This window comes from Pan troglodytes, chromosome 10 (genome assembly GCF_028858775.2).
Source record: "Pan troglodytes isolate AG18354 chromosome 10, NHGRI_mPanTro3-v2.0_pri, whole genome shotgun sequence".
NCBI lineage: Eukaryota > Metazoa > Chordata > Mammalia > Primates > Hominidae > Pan > Pan troglodytes.
The window spans coordinates 55737287-55749218 of NC_072408.2; positions in this window are offsets into that span (position 1 = coordinate 55737287).

The following is an 11932-nucleotide window of genomic DNA, read 5'->3' on the forward strand; positions in this document are numbered from 1 at the left end:
TTCATTTTAAAAACAAACTTTCCTATCAATCATGGGCAGATGTTGATAAGGTAATAGCAGCTGTGGCAGAGAATACATTTTTATTAAGGAAAAATGACAATGTATGTCTTTAATGGGTAAGATTATTAATAGCTCTTTGCAAGTATCAGACAGAAGTTTTTATGAGTATTTTAAGCAAAAGCTTTAATAACCGATAACCCATTCACTGTGTTTCTTATTGGGGTACCAGCTGCTACTGTTCCTTCTCTCTTCACAAGAATTCAAATTCCAAGGCTATGTGTACCTGACAATACCAGACAGGTCAAAACATAGCCACCAACTTGACTAAGAGAATTAACCATTTAAGGCAAAATATCACCAGGTTTTCCCCTCTTTCCACATCCTTCCTTCTTTATGCCCTCTTCTTAAGCATTGCTGTTTCCCATGTATCCAACTTCCTACTAAACCCATATAATTGGACAATACATCTCAACACAGTTACAAAACCCAACTCATTATTTCCTCCCAACCTTCCCCACAATGGGTGGGTGTTTTTGATCTCAGTGAAGGTCACCACCCCTGACCAGTCTCTCTCCCCATGCAGTGCCTCAGCTCCAGAACTAGTTTACCGCAATGGACTCTAATGAGTTTTCCTGTCACTCAATTCTCTTCTCTACACTACTAGAGTTATCTTTCTAGTATTTGAATCTAATTATGTTTCTCCTTTACTTAAAAATCCATCAGTAAGAAAATAAGGAGCAGAAACTTTAAACATTCCTAAATACCCTCATACTACTTGCTTCCCACTTTCCACTACACCCTCCATTCCCATTGTTCCCAATAATCATCCTTCTCTCCATTCAAACAGAATTGACTGAATTCTCCCATGGATAAAGCAGTTTTCTTTTCCTTATAACACGCTTCACATTGTCTCTTCTTCCATTAAAAGTAAGCTGAAACATCACTTCCCCCATAAAGTGTTCTTTGATCTTACCCCACCTCACCTCTCCAGCCATAGCCCTAGGCCAATTTAGGCATCCCCTGTTTGTTCACCTAAAGCTGTCTCTACATACCTCTTCCCATCAGAGTACCTCACAATCCTAGATTTACTTTTATTTCCTCTACTAGATTGTTGACTTTTGAGAGAAAGGGATATCTTACTTTCCTCTGAGGTACTAGAACTAAACACAGTATTGGCTGCAGTAGCAAGCAATAAAAGTTTGTTGAATGGATGAATAGCTGAATGAATTTAATCAACTAAAATGTTTAGATTTAAATATATAGCCAACCATACTATAACATGAGAATCCAGAATTATTGTCCCACTATTCAAAATGCTCCTCTATAAATCCAGTCTACTAAATGTTTATGTTTCATTTTGGTTAATTCTTAGACAAGAGGGTTTAGTGCACTACAGAAACCATCTCATTAGATTTTCATATAGTTTTATTTTTCCTCATTTATGTAATGTATTACATATATATGTATACTCTAGTGAAAATTTTTTTGATCTTGACTTACACATTCAGTTGGTAGACATTTGTGTGGGCATGAATATAAACATGTCTAGTCACGAGAATATCCTGATTCAAATAGGGAAGCAAAAGACGACACACTCTCAGACAGGAAGTGACTGTCAGCATCCTTTAAAAAGAAACAACAGGCTGTGGCTCGTTTATTTCCTTGCTTATTTGTGACTTGCCCTCAGTGCCTGATGATGCTTGGTACAAAGAACTGAGTAAAACTATCTTTTATATTTTCTATTTATATAGCAATTTACATTTAAAACACTTTCAAGTTAATTCTCTCCTTTGAAACATTTGTTGATATGTCAATTTTAGTTAATATTCCTGAATATTTGATGATTTTTAAAAGAAACCAAGTTATAGATTCATTTTACTGTATCTAAAAATTAAAATTCTATTTTGGCTCAATTTTGTAAAAATATCTCAATTATGTTTCAACTTTGTTTTGAATTTTTAAAATGGTCTATCAGTCCAGTAATCCCACTGCTGGGTATATACCCAAAAGAAAGAAAATCAGTATACTGAAGAGATATCTGCACACCTATGTTTGTTGCAATACTGTTTACAATAGCTAAGTGTCCATCAACAGATCAATGGGTAAAGAAAATATGGTACATATACACAATGGAGCACTACTCAGCCAAAAAAAAGAATGAGGTCCAGTCATTTGCAACATGAATGGAACTGGAGATCATTATGTGAAGCAAAATAAGCCAGGCACAGAAAGACAAACATTGCATGTTCTCACTTATTTGTGGGATCTAAAAATCAAAGCAAATGAACTCATGGGCATAAGGGTGGTTACCAGAATATGGGAAGGGTAGTGGGGGTGGGGCAGTGGGGGGGAAAGGTAGGGAAAGTTAATGAGTACAAAAAATATATAAATAATGAATAAGACCTACTATTTGGTAGCACAATAAGGTGACTATAGTCAATAGTAACGTAATTTTACACTTTTAAAAAACTTAAAGACTGTAATTGGATTGTTTTTAACTAAAAGGATAAATGCTTGAGGGGATGGATACTCCATTCTTCATGATGTGCTTATTTCACATTGCACGCCTGTATCAAAACATCTCATGTATCCCATAAATACATAAACCTTCTCTGTACCCACAAAAAATAAAAATAATAAAAAAGGTCTGTCGTGTGCTTTATAATACTTTTAAGTGAACTTTAAGTTATTTGTTTTCTTCATCTTTTTTCTTTTTTCTCTTTCTTCCTTTCTTTTTTTTCCCCCCAGAGACAGAGTCTTATTATATTGCCCAGGCTGGTCTCAGTCATTTGTTTTGTTTTCTATAAAGTAGACAGGAATCACTCAATGAAATAATTAGTTTTGTGGGGTGGGGCGGCAGGTGTTTGTTTGTTTGTTTGTTTGAGACAGGGTATCACTCTGTCACCCAGGCTGGAGTGCAGTGGCACAATCTCGGCTCACTGCAACCTCCATCTTCCAGGCTCAAGTGATCCTCCCAACTCAGCCTACCAAGTAGCTGGGACTACAGGCCCACACTACTAGGCCCGAATAATTTTTTGTATTTTTTTTGTAGAGGTGGGACTTTGCTATGTTGCCAGGCCCAGGTCTCAAACTCCTAAACTCAAGGGATCCACCTGCCTTGGCCTCCCAAAGTGCTGGTATTATAGGCATGAGCCAACACACCTGGCCTAGAAAATATGTAGTTCTAATCCAAAGTATTCTAATCACTTCTATGGATTGATGTTCAGCTCCAAATTACTTCTATGAATATAATCTGAAGAATTCAGTGTTCTTTGTTTATCATATTTTTCCCAGTTACTAAGGTGAAATATCATGTCACCACTTCATTTTGAAGTTGCTCCTCATTCTTGTGCTATTGCAGTGCTCTTATAAATATTATTTTTTATTTCGTTGAAGGAAAGTAATAATTGTTATTTCTAGATGAAAAGATTGTGTTTCACTTTTTCTCCTGTCTTCCTCTTCAACCTAAACCTTTGAAACCTGCTGAACTTATTCCTATATGCTATCTACAATCAATGTCTTAATATTTAATTCCCAGAGGGACTTACACAAAGAATACATACATAATAGAATTTATGTTTTAAATTGTCTGTACAGTTCATGTAGCTTCAGTCATAATTATTAGGAATCAATCTGGTCACAAATGGAGAGGTGTGATTGCAGTTAAATAGTAGTTAACAACTAGTGATTTACTCCTCCTATGGGCCAGGCACTGTTACAAGCCATGGGATGTGGTAATGAACTGACCATGCTTCCACTGAAATGTTACAGTCACCCAGAATGACCAAGAGTGTTTTATATGAAGCCTCTTGGAGTCTATCATTCTGTTTGGAGTGACAGCTGAAGTTTTATATTTATTTTTCCTACCTTAGTGTTCTTTTTGCCCAGTACCTTAATGCATTATTTAAAATGTTTTTGTGTGCACATTTTTATAACACCTCAAATTGTTATTGGAATGAGGTATGATATCAGATAGATAAATCTCAATGCAGAAGTCCATTTTTAGCATACATCCAATAAATGTCACTCTTTTCTCCAACAAGTGAACAGGAAATGGGCTTTCCTTTGCCTCAGCACATTCAAGAATGCAAAGCCCTCCTGTTGGAAATCAGAAAGTCAATATTAAGGAAGCAAAGACAGAAACCATTCTGAGTAATTAGCAACACATATTTTGCAGGGCAAACTTTTGAGAGAATGGTGCTTATATATATTTTTAAAAGGTTAATAATTGAAGTGAACCTTAAGGAAACAATCAGCCAAACTCAGAATGTGGAAAATTCAACAGGACAAATAACCCAATTTCATCAATAAATAAATGGCAAAAGAAAGAAAGACGATTTTGTTAATATCATAGCTCATTCTGTAATGAGTTGAGATATACAAATGTGCATACAAACCATGAATTTTAAAATAATATATTTAAAAAGTAAAGGTGAAAAGAACACTAAGGTATGAAAAATAAATATGAGAGAGAAAGAAAGAACTGCTATAGATTGGGAGAACTATAACAGACAAATGTACCAAATACAATGTACAACCTTGTTACATTCCTGATCCCAACAAACTAGCTATAAAAAGACAATCAGGGAAAAAAACTAAATACATATTAGGCCTTAGATAATAAGAAAATATTGTTAATTTTGGGGACATGATAATGGAATTGTAGTTATATTTTTAAAGTCCTTATATATTAAAGATATATTGATATATTTATAGATAAAATGGTAATGTCAGATATTTGCTTTTAAATATTTCAAATACATTTATTTTATTTGCGTAGTTTAAAAGCAAGTAAAAGATAAATAAATACAGCAAATCTTGAATCACAGTGTTTCCAATAAGGTTTATTTTTATTTGTTTATTATTAATTTTTTTTTGAGATGGAGTCTCACTCTGTCACCCATGCTAGAGTGCAGTGGTGTGATCTCGGCTCACTGCAACCTCCACCTCCCAGGTTCAAGTGATTCTCCTGCCTCACTCTCCTCAGCAGCTGGGATTACAGGCACCTGCCACCACTCTCAGGTAATTTTTGTACTTTTAGTAGAGACAGGGTTTCACCATGTTGGCCAGTCTGGTCTTGAACTCCTGACCTCAAGTGATCCGTGTCCCTCAGCCTCCCAAAGTGCTGGGATTACATGGGTGAGCCACCACTCCTGGCCTCTAATCGGGTTTAAATGAATGCAAATAATATTCTCATTTTACACAAGCACCAACTGAGGGAAATTTTTATTTGAGAGTGATTTATTTGGGACTGTGGTTCTAGGAATCAGAAGGAGAATGGGAAGAAGAGAAAAGTAACAGAGGAATGCATATCGATTTGGCTACCACTTTTGTATGACAGGGAGATCAATCTTGAAAGAACATCTGAAAGCCTAGTGAAATGCTTCTCAGAATCATCCACTGGGGAAAGAAAAGGGAAAGCATTTGTCAATCAAGTCCCTTCCCCATTAGTCAAGAGCTATGTCACGGGGCATTACCATCTCTACACAAGCACAAATGCTAAGAGTTCCTGTGAATATCTAATGAGCAGGCATACCCCTACCAGAAAGTAAGAGGTACCCAATGTCTGCCTAAGGCAATGTGCTGCCAGGTTGCACCTCAGTGAATCTGGTTGAATCCTATGTGGGAATTAGTCTCCACAACTAAGGCCAGAATAAGAGGATTAGAAGTGGCACACAGGAATTGTTGCAATACAATCCATTCTTTGTGCCTACCAGTCATGTCTCTTTTTGCTTTGCGTTAAATCCAGTCAGTTACAGAATCCCCTTCAATATGGTGGCCAGCTGGAATCTCTGTAAAGACTGAATGCAGGAAAGTTAGTGAAACAAGCTGCAGTCCCCAGTGCAACACCAGATTCCAAAGCCTTAATTGACATAATTTATCTCCTTCCTGCACTAACAATTTTAGAATTCTCTGACCCTAGGCCTGCTCCTTGGTTGGTCTATGTTGTTTGCTTTCTGGAATGACCCAGACTTTCTTCCCCAAGGGGTTTATACCCCTGATTTCTTTGTGTTTGGCAAACTGTGGTTGCTACAATTTTCCATTCACAATTATCACTGGGCCTGTGGCACCAAGAGACAACCAGTGAACAGCTCCTAGACATCCTATAGGTCCTAGATATACATCTCCCTGTCATTATTTTGTACCGATAACCCTAGGTCCTAAAGATAAAAATCAAGAATAATTACCTTTACCAGTACAACTGTTCTTTGCCTACTGTTTGATTTCAGGATTGTAAGTGTTCAAACGTGACAATGTACAGATAACCAATAAGATGCTCAGAATGTAGGCCGGGCGCCGTGGCTCACGTCTGTAATCCCAGCACTTTGGGAGCCCGAGGAGGGCGGATCACGAGGTCAGGCGATCGAGACCATCCTGGCTAACACAGTGAAACCGCATCTCTACTAAAAACACAAAAAATTAGCCAGGCGTGGTGGCGGGCACCTGTAGTCCCAGCTACTTGGGAGGCTGAGGCAGGAGAATGGCATGAACCTGGGAGGCGGAGCTTGCAGTGAGCCGAGATTGTGCCACTGCACTCCAGCCTGGGTGACAGAGTGAGACTCTGTCTCAAAAAAAAAAAAAAAAAAAAAGATACTCAGAATGTAGTACTGAATTAAGTAGAACAATTATAATGTGGTAATAGAACAGGTCACACAAGGTCTTATTAGCAGCAGCAGGTGACAATTTATACTTTTATAAACTTGACCTCAAATTATCAATCACCTATAATTACATAGAAAACAAACAAACAAACAAAAAACCAGGTGGGTGAACAGGTCTCAAAGCACAAGTGTTAGATGAGATCTTCTTCTCGTAAATCATTTTCAAAAACTCTAATATCTGTGTTAGTTTTTTTCTATTTAAAATAATTTATACTTTTTTTCTCACTCAATAAGGATTTGAAGGAAATGTGTTAAACTAATAATTTTTAGCAAATGTGAACAGGACAAAGCTTTTTCAACAGAAGATTGGGCTCTTATCTACTTCACCAGTTATACTTAATCCAGATGCATTTGTTTACTCAATAAGGCCTCCATTTATTTGTGCATATCTGTGATAGGCTCTTATATGAATTGGTCTTAATCCCTAAAATAATCTTGTGAGGTAAATAACTGTGGAGGTGTGGGAAGTAGTTTCCCCAGGGTTAAACAGTTACTAAACACCTATGTCAGAATTTCAACTCAAACCTGTTGCCTTCAGAACCACCATCTGGAATAGTAAAAAGGTATTGTTCAATTTATAATTATAAATATTTGTAGGAAGTCTCTTTAGGTTTGGATTCTTTGGATTGTCATGTTGTGATTCCAAACCAAGAACAAAGGTGTAATTAAGAATAGACAAGAAATTTACAGGCTGGTGCTTTCAAATTGCCGGCTTATATACAATTCCATCATTGCCTATTCTATCATAGGCAGAAACAGAATACATACCTAATTTTTGTAGGTTGTAAATCAAGGTACCTTCATCTACCCTAGCCAAAGAGTTGTTATGTGAGTTAAATCAAAATGATCACATGCTCTCCTGGGATTTTGATATGTGAGTAAAGTGACACAAGGATGGAAAAACAGGTAGAGCATAATTATTCCAGGGCCAGCATTCTTACAATACAATCAAGCAGTTCAGGCAGCCACGATCTCCTTCCAATGAACTTTTTTTTTCGTACATTAGACCATCAGTTTCTGTTGCTAGCAATCAAAGAATCTCAAACAATACATAATTACAACCCACAAAGATCACTTCTTTCTCCAAACCTCTGTTATATTGACAACCCACACCATACAGTCCAGCGTCAATGTTCTCTAATTCTACCCAGGAATGTTGCCATCCGAGTCTCAGTGGAAACTACTCGGGCATTTCTATTATTATTCTTTGGGGTTCTCTGACATGACCTAGCACAGGGCTAAGTGTTAAATTGATGGATAGACTTTAGAAACATATTAAGATAGAAAAGATGGCAAGGGGTATAATATGGGTAAGGAGGGGAAAGGAAATGAACATAAAGATCAGGGAGTACCAAAGCAGAAATCCAAAGTCTTCTCCTTATTCCCTGCTTCAATATACTCATACTGTTGCGAAGACATTGCTTTCCACTGGACAGCTCTTCAGACTAATAGTAAGTACACAAAAACCATTCATGTTGGTCACGTCAGTTTATGTAAACATAATACATCATGATCACATTTTTTTTGCACAAATATAAAAAAGTTACATAGAATAGTATTCTCTTCTGTCACCGCCACTAATGGTTATAAAAATTATTAAGAAACTTGCCATGAAGAAAATAATAATCTCTTATTAGATGCCATGAATGTAATAGTTTTGAAGAGTTTTAAACATTTTAGTTGAGTGGCCTATTTTCCTCAGCTTGCAGAGTATAAACAATTTATTTCACAAAATGTTCAATGCAAAAGGGTGATTATTTATATCAAATTGTTGAAGGAGAGTCTGTATGCTGAAGTCATTCTGAGACAGGAATTAGGAGAATTTGTTCGTGATTTATAAGGCATGGTTTTTCTCAACTTGAATACTGAGAAAGCAGAAAGAAAGGGTAGCCCTTTGAAAAAAAATGCTTAGATTTTTAGAAAATAGTAACTCTTCTGGTTAAATTATGTAATGTCTACCATTTTCTTTTTGCTTTTATCCACATTAAGGCATGGCTTCTAACAAACACAAGGGTTGACTCCATTCAGAATGGTCTCATTTACCTTGGAAAAATTAAACATCACCTCACAATGCTAACCATGCTTTCTTTAATTCTCATAATTTTACTTGAAACTTTTCCTAAAGACCTGTTATTATGGTAAAATACATAGGGATAACTAAGTTAAACATACCTTTGAAAGTTTTGCATAAAGAACATTTTCTGAAACTAGCAATTGTCTATGAAGTCATTCCATTTGAAGGACATTCATGAACTTAACCTCCTACAAAACTAAATAAAAATTATTTGAGGAGTTAATTCAGGAAATGTATAAAGAAATTAAACAAGAAAAACAGAGGATACAAGAAACAAGGCCTGCTATGTCTGATCCAAAAGAAGTGGGGAAGAAAGTCTAAAACAAAATTAAGAGTATCATAAATTCAAGATGCTTGGACAATTCTCTTTAGAGTAGCAAAATTCAGAGACACAAGGTTGCATTTACATTTTTATTCATCCAACCACATTACTTGATTCAATGGAAAATATTTATATATAGTATGTATATATAAATTATGTATGTTTACACATATACAATAGCATATGTGCTTATTGTATATGTGTAAAACACATATACAAAACACTATTGTATATGTGTAAACATACTTGGCTTTGTGAACCCAAAGGTATCTGAGACAAGTTTCAATCAATTTAGAAAGTTCATTTTGCCAAGGTTAAGGACATGCTCACGACACAGCCCCAGGAGGTCCTGATGACATGTGCCCGAGATGGTCAGGGTACAGCTGGGTTTTATACATTTTATGGAGACATGAGACATCAATCAATGTGCATAAGATGTACATTGGTTCAGACCAGAAAGACCAGAAAACTCAAAGCGGAGGTGGGGCTTCCATGTCATAGGTAGATAAGAGACAAAAGGTTGCATTCTTTTGGGTCTTCTATAAGCCTTTCACTGAGTACCAAATTTACATGTGAGAGTGAGGGTAGAATAGTCACTTATGCCTTAGTCTGGTTCAGTGAATCTATAATTTTATGTAAACAATAGGGCAGAGGAAGCAATCAGGTCTGCATTTGTCTCAGGTGAGCAGAGGGATGACTTTAAGTTCTGTCCTTTGTTCCGCACCTGTAAAGATAAGCTATCAATTTACATTGCCAGGGTGAAATTGAACAGAACTGTTTTAAGGTAAAAATCTTGAGGCCCACAGGAATTTCCTTTTTGGAACATTATAAGGTAGATATGTAGCCTTTTTTTTTTTTTTTTTTTTTTTTTTTTTATCTTTGTAGCTGTCTTATTTAGAAAAAAAATGGGAGGCAGGTTTGCCCGATGCAGTTCCCGGCTTGACTTTTTCCTTTGACTTAGCAATTTAGGGGTACTGAGACTTATTTTCCTTTCAAAGTTTTTAGAATGAATCTACAATGTATACAAATATAATTTTAGTGACTGTAAGCCTTAACTATAAATATAATAACTCAATACACCTAACAAAAAGTAGAAGGCAGATGGGAAAGGAGAATTGAGAGGTAGGAAGGGCTTGCTAAATGTCTCTTGGCTTCTGAGTAGACAATCAACAGATGCTGTTTAATGCTGTTGGTAAATCTAAAAATGACAATCACTGACTGTGAAACTAACAAAATGTGTTTCAGGAATCTTGACTTACAGGGGCCCTTTGCAAAGCATTGGGAGGAGCCCTAACAATGTGTAGTTGTAATTCTGTGTTCTTTTTCTTAAAGGGGTGTGCTCCCAGATGAGTAAATTGGGTAACCACAAAATTTGGATGCACTACTGAGCTTCTCCCTTCTTTTGGAAGGGAACTATGCATTTGGAGGGCCAGGAAGCTAAAGTATCCTTAGCTGTAGGGTAAATCTATCTATCTTTTCTGGCAACCACCAATATAACTAAAGACAGAAATCATTGACATTGGTTGCTTCAGGGGATGATCTTGGTAGAGTTGGGGTGGGGTGCAGAAAGAGGCAGGTGTGTACTTTTCATTTTATAGGCACTGCTGTGATTTTATGTGTTTAATTTTACCCTATTATCTTAAATATATATGTATTTTTTAATAGTGACAAGTAATTTACAATTCACTAGTCAACATGCTCTTTTCTCTTCCATGCATACAAAAGCCATAGGTTGAAGGCAAAAGATAGGACTGCAATGTATGTATATATATGTTTTATCAATTTTTCCACAGCTGTTGTGACGTTCCTTATGTTCTTATACACACATTTATTCTGGCTTTGGCCCTACCTTTCAGGTTAATAGAAATCCCACATGGGAAAGCAGCAGTGAGTAAGATAACAGGAAATAAAAACATCCGGCCTCATATTCTAGTCCTTAGGATGAGCAACCACAGAAAAGATCAGCGATGATATTTCTTTATCAAATAAATACTGTTATTCATAGGACTCTTAAAGATACAGGAGTATTTTCTTTTTACAAAGAGTTTTCTCTTAAATGGAGTTTCTTCTTTCCCAAGATGCTTTTAAAAAAAAAGACATTCACTATTTTTATTATAGAATCGCTGTAGCATTTTAACAACAAGATTTTGCTTTTGTAAATAGCTAGTAATATTGTCTTGGGCAGATGTATTTAAAAGCCTGTTGGAGAGTAAGAAAACAATTGACTTATGGACATATTTCAAAGTATAATAAATTATCTTGCCAAAATGAGGTGTTGCTTTTTTCTGGTAATTGGACTGTTCTTTACCTGCCATTGAAGGAATGCAATTGTAAGCAGACACTAACTCCGTGGCAACATGCATAGATCAGCACTTTCCTTTCCAATACCTGAAAAATGTCATTTCTATGAAATTCTGCTTAGGCTTTTTTTCCTGTTAGCAACAGATTAGATGACTAGAGGCAAAATAAATGTTTAAACATGTTTAAACTAGAAAGCAATGTTGGGTCATTCAAGGACTTAACCAAGAAAGAACAGCCTTGGCAAATGAAGGGAAAGAAGAGAGGAAGACACATAGATATCTGAAATCTGAAATCAGATTTGCCAGGGGCTCCCAGCTAATAACTGGGGAAGTCTTGCTACTTTCCTTTTACTTATCTCTTAGGAAGCTTATCGAAGGATGGCAGAATATAAAAAGAGGATATAATCTAATCAATCCATGTAAGTACTCATCTTTTGTTTTATTCACCACTTTGCTTACTTCCAGCTGAAGTCAATATTATTAGCAACATTTTTATTACTTTATGAACTTGAATATATATTTGGTATAAAAGACCTGCAAATAACAAAGTTGTTTACCCAGGAGTTTATAGATA